The 21347-nt window shown below is 38.8% G+C and overlaps 1 protein-coding gene and 1 long non-coding RNA gene across 3 annotated transcripts in view; both read right to left on the bottom strand.

Moving 5' to 3' along the window:
* GAB1 (GRB2 associated binding protein 1) overlaps nt 1–21347 on the bottom strand; it is a 142405-nt gene that overhangs the window by 75976 nt on the left and 45082 nt on the right. The gene's annotated exons all lie outside the window — the stretch shown is intronic.
* Nucleotides 6538–20381, bottom strand: LOC104657015. The gene is made up of 3 exons (XR_747218.1): nt 20298–20381; nt 10675–10871; nt 6538–7437 (listed from the first exon to the last, which is right to left on the bottom strand). It is a non-coding gene; the product is annotated as an uncharacterized LOC104657015 (long non-coding RNA).

The raw sequence follows: 21347 nt of genomic DNA, 5'->3' as shown, positions 1-21347 counted from the left end.
AATTATAACTCAATGAATGTTCTGTTAGGCCTTGCCCAGTCTGGTACAGAATGCAGTTGATGCTTTAAGCAAATAATGACTAAAACAAATCTGTATAATCCTCTCAACAGAAATGTTATCCCCTTGTTTACCAACAATTGCAATCTCATAGTGTGTGGAATGATTTATTAAATCTAATAGATGAATAATTTATTCCAAAAAAAATCTCTTGATACTTCAATTTATGTTAAGCATTGTAACCTAAAGACAGTCTCAGAAAAAAAAATCAGCTTCACTCCTAGACAATTTAAGTGTTTATACTTTAAAACTTTACTAGACAACCTATTTATAGTTATCTACAAAGATAACTGTTCCAAACTAGAGAGAAAGTTGAGAAAACAAAACACATCTGTAGTGATATAAAAAAGAAATAAAAACAAAAACACCCTTCTGTATTTTGCTGAATGACCACAAAGAGGCAAAGCAATGATTTTTTTTTTTTTTTTTTTTTTTGAGATGGAGTCTTGCTCCGTTGCCCAGGCTGGAGTACAGTGGTGTGATCTCGGCTCACTGCAACCTCTGCCTCCCAGGTTCAAGTGATTCTCCTGCCTCAGCCTCCCAAGTAGCTGGGATTACAGGTGTGTGCTGCCACACCCAGATAATTTTCTGTATTTTTAGTAGAGATGGGGTTTCACTGTGTTGGCCAGGCTGGTCTTGAACTCCCAACCTCAGGTGATCTGCTTGCCTCAGCCTCCCAAAGTTCTGGGATTACAGACGTGAGCCATTGCGCCCAGCCATTGCTTGACTTTCATTTAAAGAGTCTGTAACCCCAGGTTGGCTAAAGTAAATACATTTTTGGTAACTGGAATTGATTCTTGCTGGAGCAAAGATAAAGGAAGAATTAAAAATAAAAAATAAAAAGTCTTCAGCTAGCCTCCCAAGACATGGCATAGATTAAGAAGGGGAACGTATTCTCTCATAACTGAAGCCCCAACTCCAGCTCCATATGGCATTCTAATCATTATGAGCTGTTATAAAGGAATCATTAGAAATAAAAACCACCCAGCATTAGCCATCAAGAATCTCTTCTGTTTCCTTTCACAGCCTAGTCTTTTCACCAAATGGCTTAGGAGGCAGCCATAACTACCCCCTTTCTATACTCAATCATCCAGGCTCTTTCTCTTCGCTGCTGTATTTTCAAAACTTAACACATGGACACGTGCCTGACAAAAAGTAGAGACTCAGGCCAGGCATAGTGGCTCACGCATGTAGTCCCAGCACTTTGGGAGGCCAAGGAGGGTGGATCATTTGAGATCAGGAGATCAAGACCAGCCTGGTCAACATGGTGAAACCCTGTCTCTACTAAAAATACAAAACAATGAGCCGGGCGTGGTGGCACACACCTGTAATCTGAGCTACTGGGGAGACTGAGGCATGAGAATCACTTGAACCCAGGAGGCGGAGGATGCAGTGAGCCGAGATTACACCACTGCACTCCAGCCTGGGTGATAGAGTGAAATCCTATCTCAAACAAACAAACAAACAAAAAAAGTAGAGACTGAATTTAGTGTGGATGGGTAAACAAAATAGGGATCGTCATTACAGTCATAAATACACAACTAAGTGTTCGTTATTAAGTGGTTCACTGGTAGATATACCAGAAAAAAATAAAAAATTACTATGACAATGAATTTTAAAATTACCATTAAACTTGTGGAAACATTTATATTTTACATGTAAAAATAAGTGTGCTAAAAATCACTTTGAGTGCCCTTATAAGAACGACAAATGAAGGGAAAGACTTTCCCCCACAGTATGGAGAAGGAGCAGCAAACATGTCACATAAATGTATACTGGATGCAGTGTATTGATACGGGTTTCTTTTCTTCTCTATTATTTTGTCTGCCCCCTAGTGGAGTGCTTATGAGCAGGGAAAATTTCAAAAAAGGCAAAATGTGGGAAAACAAACAAAAACACAACAACAATATAAAACACAAAGCACAAAGAGGTTACCTGTACTTTGAACTGCAAATCAGTCACTCAAAAACAGAAAGATTATTTATGAATTCCTATTAAACACTTTTGTCCTAGAAACAGAACTTTTGTTTCAACTTGGGTAGGTCAACTATTTCCTTGTGCACCTTTGGACTTTTGATCATTGCCTTTTAAGGAAAAGCTGACATCTTTGATTGCATCTAGGTGGTATATTGCTTTCTTAATATTTAAGAAGACAATTTACTGGCTGCTAGTTTCTAGATTGACATGGTCTGGCCACTTTTGGTTTTCAGATGTCCTAGACATGAATAACAAACAAAATCATTTCCATAAAGATAACTCTGAAAAATCTAAGATTTCACTTCCACAGTATTTCAAAATCAAAGAACAGGTAAAGTAAAAGACACATGGTTCAGTGATGGCAGACTGTGTGACTCCTACCAGAAAGCACACTCATCTAGACGGGGATCTTTCTGTCTAGAAAGGGTGTGGGTTTTGTCTGTCTCTCCTCTAAACCAGCTGCCCATTTTACTTAATTTTTTTTTCTTATAAAGATGAGATTTCCTCATGTTGCTTAGGTTGGTCTTGAACTCCTGAGCTCAAGCGATCCTCCTGCCTCAGCTTCCCAAAGTGCTGGGATTACAGATGTGAGTCACTGCACCCGGCCAGCTGCCCATTTTATACTAGAGTTTTGTACTAACATACACAGTTATTTAAATATAAAGATAACAGACACTACAACTAATTTATGTAAACAACCAATCAGATGGCCCCCCCACCCACCTACCCCCTACCATGATTAGTGACATAAATGTTCAAGACAGACAGCCAGGGTTACACAAATGACACACACTGAACAAAACATCAGAAAATCATCCCGAAAGGGAGATACAAGTAGTGGATATAGTTTCTGGCCTTAAATGATTCAGTGTTCTATTTCTTGATTTCTAGAGCAAACAGAATGCATAAGTCATGATTATTATAAACAAAATGATTTGTAGAGGCAATTCTACATTTTCTCTCATATTTAAGTACTTGAACATATAAAACTTACCCCTGCAACAGCAGAAATTCTGCTTCTAAAAACTGTGTAAAAATCAAATGAGAGAGCCACACAAAAAAATACTCTGAAATGAATAAAGGTACTAAAATAAGCAGAGTTTATTTTCTTAATTACCATTTTAACAGCCTTCACAAAAGTGCATTAGTATGGTAATTTTGGCAGGTTCTAAAAGCAGTGAGCTTCCAATGATTCATGACTACATCTTACATGTATATAGTATCAGCTTCAAACACCCTCACCAGCTTTTTCATGGAGGAAAGAGAGTAGCCTGAATCAGAGTAGATGAAGTATTCAAAGGTTTATTTTAATAAGCAAATGCTCAGGATAGAGGAACCCAGGACTTGAATGTGTCTGTTCTCAGACTGTTGTGAATGCTACGGAAGGTGGGAGGGATGAGGAATGAGCCTACATCCATCTTCCTCTGTTCATTTATCTTTTCCCTTTGGACAAAACCCTTCAGCCACAGAAAGCATCAAGGAAGACAGAATAACTCTTCTGCTTCTAAGTCCTTTTTCCTGTCTCTGCCATTGCTCGTATCTCTATTAGAAAGGCTCATCATCACTCGCCATCAGAGAAATGCAAATCAAAACCACAATGAGATACCATCTCACACCAGTTAGAATGGCAATCATTAAAAAGTCAGGAAACAATAGGTGTTGGAGAGGATGTGGAGAAATAGGAACACTTTTACACTGTTGGTGGGATTGTAAACTAGTTCAACCATTATGGAAAACAGTATGGCAATTCCTCAAGGATCTAGAACTAGATGTACCATATGACCCAGCCATCTCACTACTGGGTATATACCCAAAGGATTATAAATCATGCTGCTATAAAGACACATGCACACGTATGTTTATTGCGGCACTATTCACAATAGCAAAGACTTGGAATCAACCCAAATGTCCATCTGTGACAGACTGGATTAAGAAAATGTGGCACATAGACACCATGGAATACTATGCAGCCATAAAAAAGGATGAGTTTGCATCCTTTGTAGGGACATGGATGCAGCTGGAAACCATCATTCTTAGCAAACTATCACAAGAAGAGAAAACCAAACACCGCATGTTCTCACTCATAGGTGGGAAATGAACAATGAGATCACTTGGACTCGGGAAGGGGAACATCATACACTGGGGCCTATCATGGGGGGGGGGATTGCATTGGGAGTTATATATGATATAAATGATGAATTGATGGGTGCTGACGAGTTGATGGGTGCAGCACACCAACATGGCACAAGTATACATATGTAACAAACCTGCACGTTATGCACATGTACCCTACAACTTAAAGTATAAAAAAAAAAAAAAAAAAGAACTCCAAAAAAAGTTAAAAATTAAAAATAAAAATATATTTAAAAAGTGGAACTAAAAAAAAAAAAAAAAGAAAGGCAAGAAAAGTCAAATTTCATGCAGGGACCTCAGAAAGATATATTTTAATTATCAAGGTTCATATGTCAGGAGGAAGAAGGTGGGGGAATTTCACAGCTCTCTACACTTGGATATGGATGCTTGGGTTGATTTTTAGCCCTTGTCTGTTTTACTGCCAAAGTATAGAGGATAAAATAGCTCAAATAATTTGTTTTCTTAAAATTCCCTATTTTTAGATAATGACATCACCACTAAGTTTTAAATACACCAACATTATGATATAATTCTTAAAGTATGTTTATACATCTAATTTAATGTTTTGGAGTCTGTTCAAATTATTCATTAAAATGAGTAACAGGAAAAAAACAATGAAGCAGCAGCTGTTTCATCTGTACATCTGATTTGTAGCATGTAGTGTATTTATAGTTAAATAGAGCAAAATGGGCTACTCAAAAGAATTTTTCCCACTCCCAAATAATTAATTATATTGTAAAAATCACTGCAGTATCATTATTATAGAATTAAGTTTATACAAGCAGGACTAACCTTTTTGTGTGCTCTGAAATTAAATTACAGCATAAATCACAATGTGTAATCATATTTTTTGTTTGTTTTTTTGCTAGTTTTGGTAGCATTTTGTCTTTCCAATCAGACTATAAGCTACTTGAGGGCAGAGATCTTGTTTAAGTCACTACTAGTCCACCAAGCTCCTGTCACATTAGATGAAACAGTAGGTGCTAAAAGCAAATATTTACATTAAAATATTCCATCTCCTTGCAAGAGATTATCAAACTGTATAGAAGAGTTTATCAGGCAACATAATAACCCCACCCCAAGTTCTACCTACCTTCCCTGCTGGTTATTCTTGTCTTACCCCTCCCCACTTTACCTAACCCCCACTCAATCTCTGCCTTTCTCTGTGTTTGGGCAGAGGTGGGAGCATTTATTCCCTGTGCTTCCAGCAGTGCCTCCTTACATCCCTGACCACTGCACCCCTGGGTGGCCACTCTTCCACTGTCTCAGGGCTCAATGAGCCTGTGGACACAGTTTTTAAAATTAGTATTTATTATTTCTTCCTCTGTCCCTCAACCCCAAGAATGTAAACCACCCATAACACCATAAGTAGCCCATTCATTATAGTATGCATTTGAACTATCTGGGTTGAATCCAGTCTCTTATCAGGACACTGAAAGAGAAACCCCGCATTTCCAAATAATATGCTTATATATGACTTATCTCTTTTAGATATTATTTACTGAAGTCCTGTCTTGACAGCTTACCCACCTCCTTTACCCCAATGTAGTGGCACCACACATTCCAGTCCCTCAACCAGAAGGACATTAAGCCACACGATCGAGCTGCTGTTTTTAATCAGTCTTAGAGTACATCTTCTAGCTCCTTGGAACAGTTTTCATCCTTTCCCCCCATCTTTCCTCATGCCCTTCCACTCCTAATTTCCATCTGCTATATCTATAGTTTACATTTTCAAGGTTCATAACATTTACAGTCTGTTCTGTAACCAGCTCAACTTTCTATTGTTTTTCACTCCAAGGGGTGAGTTAAAGAGCTTAAAACCAATAAACAGCATTTACAGTATCATGACCATGGATGAGTCTTTCCTTAAGGTCCCAAGTAGGACTAGGAGTACATTTGCTTCTCTCCTTGTCCAGGGTCAGTATCACTACCCCATGCCATTTGGCAGAGAATGCTCCTAGGGTCAAGTTTTAGTGGAGTCTCCTTTCTTCACCTCACCAACTACCTTTATCAGATCTTCAACTTCCCCAAGCTTCCCATTACACTTCCTGTTGTCACCATCCTCTCCTTTCCTGGGTCCCCTCTGCTGGAATCCTCCCCCCTCATCCACATGCCCTTCTCCTTCAACAGGAATGGGTGCTGCCAAGACTGGCACACAGATTTCATCCTGCAATTTCCTATGCTGCTCTCCCGGGGGTGGGGGGCAGTCCATCAATCTCGGCAAGCTGTGCCTTCTCCTTTCTTGACTTACTCCTCATTTTGTTACCCGCAAGTCTTTAGAAAGGGTATGTGGAGGGCATGCTTTAAAAGAGGGAGCACAGTATAATGGGTAATAACAGAGTTCTATAATTCACCTCATTTAAAAGAACGTGGTTTCAAAACTTCATATGTATTATAATGCCCTTTTATAATAGAATAAAGGGAACAACATTTTATGAGCTCTCACAAACATTTTAGGGAGAGTTACAATTAAAGGTCTTTAACTTCCAGTGTTATTTGCATCTAACAATCTTATCATTCACCATTTAAGCTGCAAAAATACGAATCCACGAAAACATGGATTTCATGTTCAAAGTCCCTTTTATGTACTCATCTGTGTATTTGTTAAATAGAATTCATTCAAATTTTAAAATATTCTTTTTACAAAAAGAAATCGAAAATGCCATCCAACTTGTATGTCTCTGGAAAGGATAGTTCATTAAAAAATAATGATTATATTCAACCTGTTCATTCATTCACTTATTCAAAAATATTTATTGAACACCTACATGTTCCACTGTTCTAGCCGCTGGAGGGATAGTGGTTCAAGAAACAAAATTCTGCCTACCTCGGCAAACTTAAATTTTAGTGGAGGAAGACAAAAACAAACAGGATTAATTTTAGAATTCTACAAATGCTAAAAATTAAAACTCAAGTTGATCTGAAAGTCCTAACCTTATCTAAACAATTCAAAAGACATGGGGAATTGTTCTAACACTCTCATAAGATGTGTTTAAGTAGACTAAGCCATGACTGTTCTTAACACGGTCCCTATGGGCAATGACAATGATCAAGCTCTTAGGATCAAATCCTGGGAGCTGTATAGGCTGGAAAGCCCAGCAATCCTGTCCTCTCAAACATCTCCATCAGCTAATAAGATGAGGTGATCAATGTGCAGCTTTACTGTGTAATCTTCAGGCAAAGCCATTACTTGAGTCCCCTGACATCATGAAATACCTATCCTAGAACACTCATCACTCCAGTCCAATATCCATCAACAGAATAAACAACCTGAGTACAAAAGAAGGAAAAAGAAAGAATGAATTGCACTTCATTAAAAATTTTCCTGTTTTTTAACCATTGTCTACATTTTGGAAATAATTAAGTTTGTCCTTTCCCTACTTGAAAGAACAAGTAGAATAAAGAAGCATTAAACATGAAGAAACGTATTTAGGAACCCAACAAATGTTTGATGCTGACAATGATGATGATTAAACTAAGTGGCTAAGGGGGACAGAATTGCTTGACCTAAAAATAAAGATACAAAATATGATGCTTTTGTATACACATGATCAGTTTTCTGAGGGAACACAAGTTACATATAATGTATATTCAGTTAATACTACTTGATGATAAAAATTTATTTCTGCAATAGAAAATAAACAATTCAGGCTTTTCTTCAAATGGAAGCATTTAAATTGGACACACAGATTAACTGAGGTGGGTTCCCAAGGGAAGGAGGGATGTCAACACTGGACTTCCTTGAAAAACCTCCAGCTTCCCTTTTGATCTGAATCTTTCTCCTCTTCTGCTGACTACCTTTGTTTTTTTGTTTTGAGACGGAGTCTCACTCTGTCGCCCAGGCTGGATGGAGTGCAGTAGCATGATCTCGGCTCACTGCAACCTCCACCTCCTGGGAGGAGTGTTTCTCCTGCCTCAGCCTCCCGAGTAGCTGGGACTACAGGCGTGTACAATCACGCCCAGCTAATTTTTTTGTATTTTTAGTAGAGACAGGGTTTCACCGTGTTAGCCAGGATGGTCTCGATCTCCTGACCTCCTGATTCGCCTGCCTTGGCCTCCCAAAGTGCTGGGATTACAGGCGTGAGACACAGCGCCCAGCTGCTGACTACCTTTCTTATTCCTGTTTCCCCTTCCTTCTAACATTATCTTCCACATCTTTTATTTCCACTTTATTTCTTCTTCTGCTTGTCCTAAGTATATAAAAGGATTTTTGTGCTTGCCTTTTTTTAAGTGTCATTTAATTTAAAGAGCTTTGATTGTCCTTTTCTTAACTTAAAAAGCAGCTGTGGTTAAACTTTTTTATGTTTTCAAGCATTTTTTACATTTGACTATGGGCCTGTCTTTTCTTTTTTTGGTAAAGCAGGCAGCATTAAAAAGAAAATGACCCTCCACTCTTGATGCAGAAATCAGAAAAATGGTCTTTAATAATTTGGACATTCACCACTGGAAAGCAAACATTAGTTCAGATGATCTTTCAAGATTTTTTCCAATGCAATAACAATTATTAACATTTACTGAATACTCATTAAGTACCAGACATTGTTCTATGCACTTTATACATTAACTTAATCCTCATCACAGACCTATGAGGTAGGCTGTAATTTATTCTCATTTATAGATGAGAAAATGAGTCACAAAGACATTAAGTAACTTAACCAAGGTCATACTGCAAACAGTAAAGCCAGGATCTGAACCTAGTAGTCTGGCCTCTCCCAGAGCCAGTGCCCTTAACCACTTAACACTATACTATTTATCTATGACAGGGGACAGCAAATCTTTTTGTGAAGGGCCAGGGCATAAATATTTTAGTCTTTGTAGGCTACACATGCTTTCTGTCTCGTACTCTTCTTCTTCTGCTTTTTTTTTTTTTTTTTAAAAAAAACCCTTTGTAAATGTGAAGAACCTTCTTAAACAGTATCAGGCCCACAGTCCATAGTTTGCTACCCGTGGACTACGATTTTATCATTTCATATGAGCCAGTCTGGTATTTTTCATGTAGACAAATTCGGACAGAAGCAAAACTGAAAGATTCCATGTAAGCAGGCTTACAGCCCACAGTCCACAAATGCCCAAGAACTACCAGTTGTGCGTAGTCACTGAAATAGTAAAGAAAATGCAAAATTCAAAATCAAAGAACTGCAAGTACTTTGTGGACATACACATGGAAATATAGCCCATAGATATGAAAAAGGTACAGCTATCACTAATGGAAAGTAAAAATCTCAGTAAGCTTTAACAACCTAGCATTTCAGAAGTAAAAAACTTCACCTATTCATCTTCTTTACAGATGGAGAGCGATATACAATAGGAGTTGGGCCCAGGCTACTACTATAATCTGCTCAAACTGAGGTATAGTAACAGCATCTGTATACCACACAAATGCATTCTTCTTCAGAGTCCCTCATAAATACAAATTCGTTGTTGCATTGTCAAAATATTCATTATCTTCAGTGTCAGAAACTAGAGAGTAGGTTATCAACTATTAACTTAGGACTCCTGAGGAATTCAGAAATCATAAAAATATTAATGTCATCAACCCATATTCTTTCTGATCATCTGGCAAGATCCTACTCTTAACATGTCACCACCACCACTTACCACCGTCTTAAGATTTCCAAACTTCTGAAGTAAGTTTTGGTGAGTTTCATATATCTTACCACAATCTAATTGCCTTTTAAAAATCAAAAGCTCTGTTCCAACAATGCAGCAATCATTTTGATGAACGCTATCAGAAAGTAGAAATTTAAGCGTTATATTGGCCTTTAACTCTACCACATCAAATACTTCAATTTACAAATCCCCTCTCTCAGAAAGAGTACCTTAGAAAAAAGCATTTTGACAGAATTTGGTTCAAATTATATACTGTTAATTATTTTTACCATTTTTGTGGGGTAAAAATAAAAACTGGGGAAATAGACTCACTTCTACTTTCTTCCCTATTAAACTTGGGACCATCTGTTTAAAATAACTGCAGCTATTTTCGGTAGTTAGGCAATGAACTACTTATAAAAACAAAAACAGATGCCTCCTCTTTAAGATCACTCCGTTATCAAACATCTGAGCATTACTTGCACACAAAAGCATGTAGTGTATGTTACTTGTCAAGAATAAAATTGCAGATTTTAAAAAATATCATGTGGCAGCTCAGGACATTATTTCATTTCTTATAACTGTTTTTGGCAGTTGCTAAAAACACAAGAATAAAGTAATGTAAGGAGGTAATTCATATATGTATTTAAAAATATCTGTTTTAACACTAGCTCTCTGACTCACAACTTGGCTGTCCTTAAGAATTTGGGCATTTCTTCTGTTGAGAAAAGTTGCTTAATAGTTAATTTTTACCTGAAGTGCTTTCTTCTGAATGCAGAAATTCATGTATTTTACCTTTGTTTTTTTCTTTGGCAACAGTGACAAATTAGATAATCTCCATGAATATCTATGTCGTTTTCCTCTTTACATGAGACAAAGTTTATCTTTTAAAAAGAAAAGCCAAGATGAATGTTTTACCTGTGCAACTGCCCCCACCCGCAGCACCTTCTCTGTGCTTCTCTGTGCCCCTTTGCCTTTTTCTGCACTTTGAAATAACTACCTTGCTCCCAAGAAAAAGTTTCTTCAGAAGCCAGTGTACTTTGTCCTTGCCAGGTCAGATAAGGGGTTAAATTTATTTAACTTTAGCAAGCCTTTCTTGTTGCCCAGATGGCTGGCTGAGAGGAAGGAAGAGCATACAGCTAATTAGCATTCACTCCTTTTAACACTCCTTTCCCATCCCTTCTACTGCTTATTATCCACTCTTTCTTTTCTTCCTCAAGGTTTACCTTGATTTGTAGTTCAATACTTAAAGGGCTCCCTTCCAAAAAATAATAACACTTATGAGAGATATGTGGTATGTAGCACAGACTGTGTTACAGAAGCTCTCCGAGTCCTCTTCCCCTAGAACAAAGACATTTAGACCATTACTTGAAATGTTATTCTGAATAAATAAATAAATAATGGTTGCATTTATTAAACACCATGGGGCAGACCATTACCTGCTCACCCAAATCTGTTCTTCTGTTCTTCCACAATGAATGAATTGTAACTGAGCACATGGTCATCCAGGTAGAAATTACACTACTCAGTCTCTCTGGCAGCCAGATGTGGGCGGCCATGTGACTTAATTCTCCCCAATGCAAAGTACATGGCAAGGATGCATGGCTTTTCTAGGTCTGAGCATAAAGACAATGGGAATGCTACCTCCACACTTCTTCTTGTCCCCTCAAGCTGGGACACAGACCTACCGACCATCTATCTTTGACTATGTAGATGAACCCTGAGATGTAGGAAGCAGGGAGCAACAAGATGGAAGAAATCTGGGTCCCTGAATTTCTGCAAAGAACATGATTCTTTGCAAGCCTGGAATACTTACCCTTTTATATGAGCAATATTAAAAAAGATGAATGCTTCTTAATTCACTGTATTTTGGGGGCTCTTTGGCCCAGCAGCATAGGCTTAATCATAACTGGCATAAACACTATTATGTAGCACTGTTCTGGGTGTTTTACATGAATTATCTAATCAATGAGTCTTTGAGGAAAGTACTGTTACTATTCCCAGTTTCCAGGTGAAGAAATAAAGATTTGGAGGGTTGAGAGAAAAGAGTAGTGAGGTTGGTAAAATAATCAACTGCAGGTCTCTATGATGCAAAGTCAAAAACCTAAACACTACACTAGTGTGCTTCCTTAGAAAAAAAAAAACCTACTTATTACTTCACAAATTATCTCACTCTAATTGAGATTTTTCTTCTGTGATATCTCTTATACACCCAGAGCAGAAATATTATGAGCTCAAAATTAAGATATAAATTATATTTGGTTTGCCCACAAACACCCTTAATCTTATTATTAGCTGAACACCTAAGTTCGTGTTAAACTCCAAAACTTTGAAAGAAATCAGACTGCAGGCCAATGAGAAACAGCTTAGTGGATGAAACTTTTTACTCTACTTCTAAAATTCTATTCTGTTGCACACAAGGCCTAGATCTGTACCTCAAACCAGCACTGTGAAATATTAGATTATTAATTCCAAATGAACTTACTTTGGCTGTGTCTAATATTATGTTTATTATGAAAGAGCCCGTAAAACACTGTTACACAACACTGGGGTTTTTCTTTTAGTAATATGAGGACACACACCTTCACTCCTCCCGAACTTTTAAAGCTAAATCCAGGAGAGGTGCCAGTAAGGCAAGTATTGAAGGGGGCTGGCAGAGTCAAGGGAGGAAGGGGACTGGAAGACAAGCTTCTTTTATCTTTACATCTTTAAAAAATCATTTTGCTTAAGAATCTTTTCATCTTCCAAAAAACTCTTATAATTAAGTGCCAGATTCCACTTATTTATTCATTCAACAAATATGTACTGAGCACTTACTGTTTGATGAGTACGCTGCTAGACACTGGATATGGAATATTAAATAAAAGTAGAGTTAGGAGAGGGAGGTGAAGCAGTAATGTTCACACAAAGGTCATAGTTTTTATCTTAAGCTTGAGTAAAAATTGCAGAATAAATTGTCTTATGCTTTAATAACTTCAAAATGCATAAACCACAAGAAAAGAGACCCCTGCACTTTCCCTCCTCATCTCTTAGACATCCCTAGGTCAGAGGGGGCTGGAAGCACTACTATATTTTATGCTACAAGCGCCTGCTATTGAACTCACAGGTTCAACCCCCGACCACGTTGCCTGCTTAATATCTTTCCTAACAATCCTTTCAATTTTTCTAAATACACATTTGAAATTTATGCTCATCCATCTGCTTCCCAACATTGCCACCAATCTCACTAGGTTTTAATGAAAAGGAGATGAGTGAATGACATAAATCCTTTTCCAGCGTAAGCAAGTATTAGATCATATATACTGGTCTCCTCATTCTATGCTTGGGTAAAAAGACAGAGGAAGGAAAAGGATTAGATTGGTACTCCATAAGCTAAATCATTCCTATAAAAATAAAAGCTCTTCTTACATTTGATTACCAACTGAGGAAAGATGAAGCTGTGAAAATACCACCTTCTGTGAGTAGAATGTGAGTGATTTTAGATGGATCTTTGTGCAGTCAGGTGTGTCCCTGGCAGGCTGGTGTAGAAAATGCTCCAATCCTTCTCTGCAGAGTGGACTGGGCAGTTTTCCTGCAGGTGGCCCAGCTCTTGCACTCACAGGGGGTTCTGCCCACATGTTCCTCCTTATGCCTCGCAAAAGCTCTGATTTCTGGCTCAGCCTTGGCTTTTCAAGGAACTGTTTAAAACTTCTAAATATGAATGTATTTAAATACTGCTTCAGGTCTGAAGAAAACAGTTAAATATATATATACATATACTTTTTTTTTTGCTAACAGCTACCTAAAAATTGGTGTTTTTAAGATCTTAAGTGGTACTTATTTTCAACACAGTTATTAGAACCCTAGGCCGGGCACAGTGGCTCATGTCCGTAATCCTAGAACTTTGGGAGGCGGAGGTGGGTGGATCACCTGAGATCGGGAGTTCGAGACCAGCCTGGCCAACATGGTGAAGCCCCATCTCTATTAAAAATATAAAAATTGGCTGGGGGTGGTGAGGCACGTCTGTAATCCCAGCTACTTGGGAAGCTGAGGCAGGAGAATTGCTTGAACCCGAGAGGTGGAGGTTACAGTGAGGAGAGAGTGCTCCACTGCTCTCTGGCCTGGGCGACAGAGCGAGACTCTGTCTCACACACACACAAAAAAATCTATTTGCATTTGCACTTGAATTCCTCCAGGTTTTAAGTTACATTTTTAGTGAAACACACTAAATTGTAGGTAGCACTGTTTGTAGACAGCATCATTGCAACACTGATCAACAAAATAGCCACTAGGTACCTATTAGATGAAACTGATCAGTCAGAACTGGACCTGGCCTCAGATTCTGTCTCTGCAAGATTAGAAACATATATGGAATAACTATAATCCCACACAGAAAGCAGTAAGCACCTCGGGAGTTATATATAGTGCTTGGTATAATTTAAAATGGGGGCATTCAAAAAGGGAGCACTTATCCTTAGGTTGTAAGGGTAGGGGGTAGGGGCTGGGGAGGGAAATACAGATGTTGAGAGGTGCCAAAATGAAGTCAGAAACCCCCTGTGCCCAGCAATGAACGTTCCACCATGTGCTAAGCCACAGTCCCAAATCCCCAAAGCCTTTGGACAGAAGCAAGGAGACAACAGCAAATACATGGTGATGGCAAAGTACAGCGCAGGCACAAGGTGTTTCTGTTGGGCTGGAATCTATAGCGTGTGTAAGATTGTGAAGGAAGACAGGATAGGATCAAGATCAGGATCAAGGAGTGGGAGGACCTTAGGGGCTTGGCTTTATTGAGTAGGTAATGGGGACTCCTTGGAAGTTCTTTAGATGGGACTAATGTAAGAGCCACACTTAGAGGAGGTGACTGTGGAGAAGGATGAATGTCCAGGCAGGGAGACCAGTAAGAAGTCAATGGGAGGAAAGAGTCTGACCTACCAGAGTGGCACTGCTGATAAGCAAGAATCGAATGCAAGACACAGCAGTGAGCTGCAGGAAGAGGGAAAAGTCCAGGAGTTAGGATGCTCCACTTTAAAGATGGAAGCTCACGTCAGTAAGCAGCCTTCTGTGCCTTCTTCCCTTCACCTCCACCAGGCTACTTCATGCCTGGCTCCTCAAATCTGTCCCTGAACCTTACTTCTTCAACAATCACTTGCCAGGCATGGTGGCTCATGCCTATTATCCCAGCGCTTTGGGAGGCCAAGGCAGGTGGATCACCTGAAGCTGGGAGTTCGAGACCAGCCTGACCAACATGGAGAAACCCCGTTTCTACTAAAAATACAAAATTAGCCAGCCATGGTGGTGCATGCCTGTAATCCCAGCAACTCGGGAGGCTGAGGCAGGAGAACTGCTTGAACCCAGGAGGCAGAGGTTGTTGTGAGCCAAGATAGCATCATTGCACTCCAGTCTGGGCAAAAAGAGTGAAACTCTGTCTTAAACAAACAACAACAACAACAAAAACAAAACCACCTGCATACCAAGTCACTGCCCCATGGGCCACTAGTATGCCTAAGTACAAAGTTCTAACTACGTTTCCAAGGTAGTGATTCACTCTTCTTACTATTCCCTTTACTGTGGCAGAGACTACCAGTTGCTCCTCGCATATTCATTTCCCCATTGTCTATAGTAGACGTCAACAGAAAAATATTCTGTAAAGGGCAATATAATAAATACTTTAGGTTTTGCAGGCCATATGATCTCTGTAGCAACTACATGTTGTGTATTACTAATCTGAAAACCCAAAGTCTTCTAAAATGTGACACTTTTTGGGCACTGACACAACACTACAAGTGAGAATTCATATACCTGACCACGCATGACAGGTTGCAGTCAAAACACAATCAAAATTTGTTTCATGTACAAAATTTTGTAATTTAAAATATTGTATAAAATTGGGCCAGGAGCAGTGACTAATGCCTGTAAACCCAGCATTTTGGGAAGTTGAGGTGGATGGATTGCTTGAGCCCAGAAGTTTGAAACTAGCCTGGGCAACATAGCAAGACCTCATCCCTATAAAAAATCAAAAAATTAGCTGGGCATGGTGGTGCATGCCTTTAGTCCTAGCTACTGGGAGGCTGAAGTGGGAGAATCGCTTGAGCTCAAGAGGTCAAAGCTGCAGTAAACCATGATCACACTACTATCACTCCAGCCTAGGTGACAGAATAAGACTCTGTCTCAAAAATAAAAAATATTATTTATACAAAATTGCTTCAGGCTATGCATATGGTGTACTTAAAACATAAATTTCATATTAGACTTCACTCTCATCCCCAAGATATCACATTATGTATTCACAAATCTTCCAAAAGTCCAAAAAAATCTGAAATCAGAAATACTTCTGGTCCCATGCATTTTGGATACTCAACTCTTCCATTGTCATGTGAAAGCAGGTAATTTATACACAAATGGGCACACCTGTGTTCCAATACACTTTTATTTTTATTTATTTATCACTCTGTTACCCAGGCTGGAGTACAGTGGTGCGATCATGGCTCACTGCAGCCTTGACCTCCTGGGCTAAATTGATCCTCCCACCTCAGTCTCCCAAGTAGCCAGGATGACAGGTGCACACAGCCACGCCTGGCTAATTTTTTTTTTTAATTTTTTGTATAAACAGGGTTTCACCATGTTGCTCTGGCTTGTCTTGAACTCCTGGGCTCAAGCTATTCTCCTGCCTTGACCTCCCAAAGTGCTGGGATTACAGGCATGAGCTACCATAACCGGCCAATACACTTTTATTTACAAACTATAGTTAATTTGTAAATAATTTGTGGCTGGCTGACTTGGCACTCAGACCACTGTTTGCTGATCTTGTTCTATAGTAACAGAAGCTCTAGCAGGGTGTCTTCTAGCTAATAATTGTATTTCCCAGCCTCCCTTGGAGCTCGCTGTGGTCATGTTCTGGCCAATAGGATGTAAATGAAAATGATCTGTACAACTTGTAGATCATCTCCTTTCCCTCGGGCTGAAATAAGAACATGATGAGGCATCTTTGACTATGAAGATGAGGGCAACTCTCTCAAGATGGCGGAGAAACAAGAGGAAGGAATTTTTCTATTGAGGTACCATGCTAGTCCTGAATCAGTATGGATCCCTTGAGCTCTTCTGAGAGGAGGAAAGCACCAACAACCTCTTAACTTGTTTAAGTCACTGTATTTTGGGCATCTTTTCACAATGATTTGCATATTGGAGTTAAGGTCAGTACATGAGGCTGTCATTAATTCAGAAAAGAAAACACTGTTCCAGGGCTGCAGAACCCCAGTGATCAATCACAAGCCTACACAGCAAGGTCAGATGACTTGGTACCGATCTACTATTTTCACAGGAACTAATTAATATCTAGTGAGGAACTAATAACTGTGCCACATACTTATATAAAATACAAGCTCTCACTTATGTTTAAAGAATTGTGATTATTTTTACAGAGGAGATTCAGAGAGATTAGGAAGTACGTCCAAAGTGATAATATACTACTCCTAAGTAGCTATGCTGATATATAAACTCAGGACACAGGACTCTCAAACATGTTCATTTCCCCAAATCAAACCCCTTGGGTCAAGGACAAGCCACTGGTGTTATTACGAGTCAATGGCTCTGTGACTGCAGGTTTCCATTTTTAAACTGCAAACTGCCACTAAGAGCTACTGACTAATGGCTCCCATTGGTTTAATTACTACTCCCCCTTAAAAGCCAAGTAAACCAAAATGACACAAAGTTAAGTGACTTAGCCAGATTCCTTTGAAAGACTTCAAGGATGCCAAAATGTGGATTTCATCAGACAGCCCCACTAGCTGCCAACTCAGTCCCAGCTACTGCCATCACCTCCTCCATCACTGCCCATTAGAAGTTAACTGCCTGGATACTTGGTACACCACACTGAACAGAGCCTGCAAAAACTAGCTGCAAAATACACCAGCAGAAGGGAAGAGTTCTCCCCTCTCCAGGAAAGGGTGAGCAATCACCCTAACATGTGCTGCTGCCCTAGTCTGTCGGGTGTAGCATTTGTCTCTGTTGGGAGCTTGGCATCCATCATGAGGACCATCTGGTTCCATTTCCCTGACAGCCACAGCCTTTCCTGTCCTATCAAGGAAAGTCAAGTTCACCCCGAAATTACAGCACAGCCAATAGCACCAACTTACCATGGCAAACGAACCCAAAATTTAGTTACAAAAAACTTGAATCTTACTTCAAATTTAAAGGAAAGAAATGTTTCAAAATTATTTCACTTATTTTTAGTGGGATAAAAGTTGATGTTTTGAAAACTTCACAAACAACTAATTAAAAATTAATTATTATAACTAGTTATTGCTATGCCAAGGATTACACAGTTGAAGAAAATGTTTTGTTATAGAAATGCAGTAAAGAATAAACAAGCCTATCTTGAATAAAGCACAAAGTTAGCATGTTCTCAATTTCCCTTTTAAGCCAATTATTTCTATAATTTAGAAGGAAGACCTTATCACCAAAGTGGACTTTAGAATTTCACATATATTTATATATATATATATGTTTTGTTGTTGTTGTTGTTGTTGTTGGAGACAAGGTCTTGCTCTGTCACCCAGGTTGGAGTGCAGTGGTACGATCATAACTCACTGCACCCTCAAACTCCTGGGCTCAACTTCTACCTCAGCCTCCGAAGTAGCTAGGACTATGACAGTGTTACCATGCCTGGGTAGTTTTTTCACTTTTTTGTAAAACAAGTCATACAAGGTTGACCAAGCTGGTCTCGAACTTCTGGCCTCAAGTGATCCTCCTACCTTGGCCCCCAAAAGTATCAGAATTACAGGTGTGAGCTATTGTGCCAGGGCTATTTAGCATACCTTGAACTTTTTCCAGAGCCAAATTATAATGGGTACAAAACTATGCAGACATTTAAAAGATATTTTTCAAAAATATTTTGGGATGTGGAAAATGTGCTCACATATATTGTTATGTTAAAAAAGCAGGTTTCAAAACAGTTTATAGTCATTCTTACAAATGAATAACTATATATAGCTATATAAATATGTATAGAAAAATGAGTCTGGAAGTAAATACCTCAACATTTTAACAGCAGTTTTTCTCTGAGCAGTAGAGTTACAAGTAATTTTTCTTTTCTTACACTTCTCAGAATTTTCAAAATCTTCTATAACAAATGATAAAAGTATACATTTTTTAAGGACCTAAGTATAAAGAACATGACATTTAAGGCACAGCTTCCTCCTTTCATTGGGTTCTATAAGAGGACGAAGAATGTGGTTTTGGAAACAGTGCAAGTTATTCTGTGTCCAAATCATATATATAAATCTCAGAAACACACATTTTAAACTGCACATTAAGTCTCAGTGATCTGATGGTGGCCATTTCAGAAAGATCAGAGGGGTCCCATAACATATTGAAATACAGAGCCTCTGGGGAGTGGGCCCAAACTCATTAAAACACACAGCTATTATCTACATTTTATCTCCCCTAAATTGACTTAAAAATGGAGAGGACAGTGTGTGTAGCACTCAAATATCTGTGACATATCATTAGGGAAGAAGAATATTTCTAGGAATTCTTATTCATAATTAGTACTTTCAAACTGAGAAAGCAGCAGAAAACAACTGTTAAATTAAAAAGAAGTGCACGCATGTCACAATTTAGCAATAGCCAAAGTCAACTAGCAATCAGTTTCTATTTCACAATAGCAGTTACAAAAACCATAAAAATCCTCACGATTAGGGAACAGAGTCAGAATAAAGTTTAAACCTGGAGAATGTTACTTTCTCTGCACTCTCACCCATCATAAACCATAACAGGGTCTGAGGCCACATACTTACTTGCAGACATTGAAAAAGAAAAAAAAACTTAACTGCTCAAGCTAAAAAATCAGTGTCCCAAGTTTCACACTATTGGTCATATGATCCTCCAACTGTTATTTCTCAGACTATCTTCCTCTGACAGTCTCTTCTTTCTTTAAAGACAACAGATCAACAAAATAACCTAAACTAACCAAGCTCTTTCATTTTTTGAATGATGGAACCTCCTAACAGAGCAAACAGGACTTTGAAGGTAGTATTTCAGGAAAAAGAGAAGGTAGGGAGTTTCAGGAAAATGTCTGATAAAATTCCATTCCTTTTCCAAAATAACAAAAGCATAGTTTCCCCAAGTCCCAAATACAAAAGCAAAGCAGAAAATAAAAGCATGTTCTTTTTACACTATTCCTGGGGGAAACACATTTTCACTTGCTATTTCAATGAATACTTTCTCCACAGTATTATTTCATTTCCACAGGAAAAAAATACGTAAACTGAGTAATTCCTAAATGTTTCAGAATATATCTGTAATACCTAAAGAAATATACAGCTTCACTGAGGAATTCTCCCTGTCTTAAATAAATATTTAGTTAACTGAAGAAGAGATGTTTCAACAATGAAATAACAATGAAGAAAGTGCATAACAAAACAGCATTCGTCTGTCTAACCAAAGAATAAGCAAAATGACAGCCCAGCAGCATAAAGGTTGTAGAGTAAAAGAAAAAATGCTACCAAGATACTGAATAAGATTCTGATCTATTAGAATAAAAATGATGAAGAAAGCAAACACACCTTTCATGTGAGCGGCCTAAAAAAGGCAGCTTCTCTGTACCTTTGACTTCCAACATCCTGTTCATGACTAGAGTCTAGGAAAGTAATATATGACCTCAGTAATGCTGGCCTGGCCTGCACCCAACTCAGTGACTTCAACTGCTCCACATCAATAACAAAAGCCATACAGAGCTGACGTGCAGGGAGGGTGGAAGAGATGGAAGACTCCAGGGCAGGCTTCTAAAAGCAAAGCCATCTTCTGTTAAAGAAACTGGCCAAGTACTATTCAGAAACAAGAGCTTCCTCAAGTGGACATATCGGTTGTCTTTATAATGCCTATAGCTATTCCACTCAGTTTTAAAAAACAATCTTCACCAAACTCTAAGAACAAAATGCTCCCCCTATAACAGACTGGAGCAAAACACCACCTCCCAGGGACTTTATATCAATTAAGGTACTTGATCTCCAACAACCCAATTAGGTAAATGCCATTAGTCTCAGTTTACAGATAAGGAAACTGACCTAAAAGTAGCAGACATTTCAAGAGCACAGTTAGCAGACCCGAACACAGGCTCTTGGGCTACAGAGGCCAAGGGCTGAACCACTATACCCAGTGATACGGTGCTGAATCTTTCTAGTGCTTACATCCTGTCTGCCTAACACCTTAAAGAGGCTGCAGACACAGCAACTCCCAGGGCTACAGTCTTGTTGCTGTCACATGTTCCCTGGATTTGAAGGGAAGGGCAAAAGCTAACTTGCACTGAGTACCTACTGTGTGCTAGCCCTTTCAGGAAAGACAAATTCCCTAGTGATAAAAGCATTATCATCATTATTCCTATATTACAGATGAAAACTAGATTCTGAAGGTTTCAGTAACTTGCTTAATGCAAGGGAGAGGTAGCGCTGGCATTTGAACTAAATCTGTTCGTACGTGGCTTATGTTCCTCCCACTACAGAAAGTGTCCTACCTCCTCAGTTACAGGCTGATCCCCTAAATGGGTGACTTCTCCCACAGCCAGAGATGATCTCCCATATTTTAACCAGTCATTTTACATGTGAATGCTATTTGAA

Source organism: Rhinopithecus roxellana, chromosome 2, assembly GCF_007565055.1.
Source record: "Rhinopithecus roxellana isolate Shanxi Qingling chromosome 2, ASM756505v1, whole genome shotgun sequence".
In the NCBI taxonomy this organism is placed as follows: domain Eukaryota; kingdom Metazoa; phylum Chordata; class Mammalia; order Primates; family Cercopithecidae; genus Rhinopithecus; species Rhinopithecus roxellana.
Note: the sequence above shows the minus strand (reverse complement) of the source record. Positions and strands in the feature narration are given on the sequence as shown.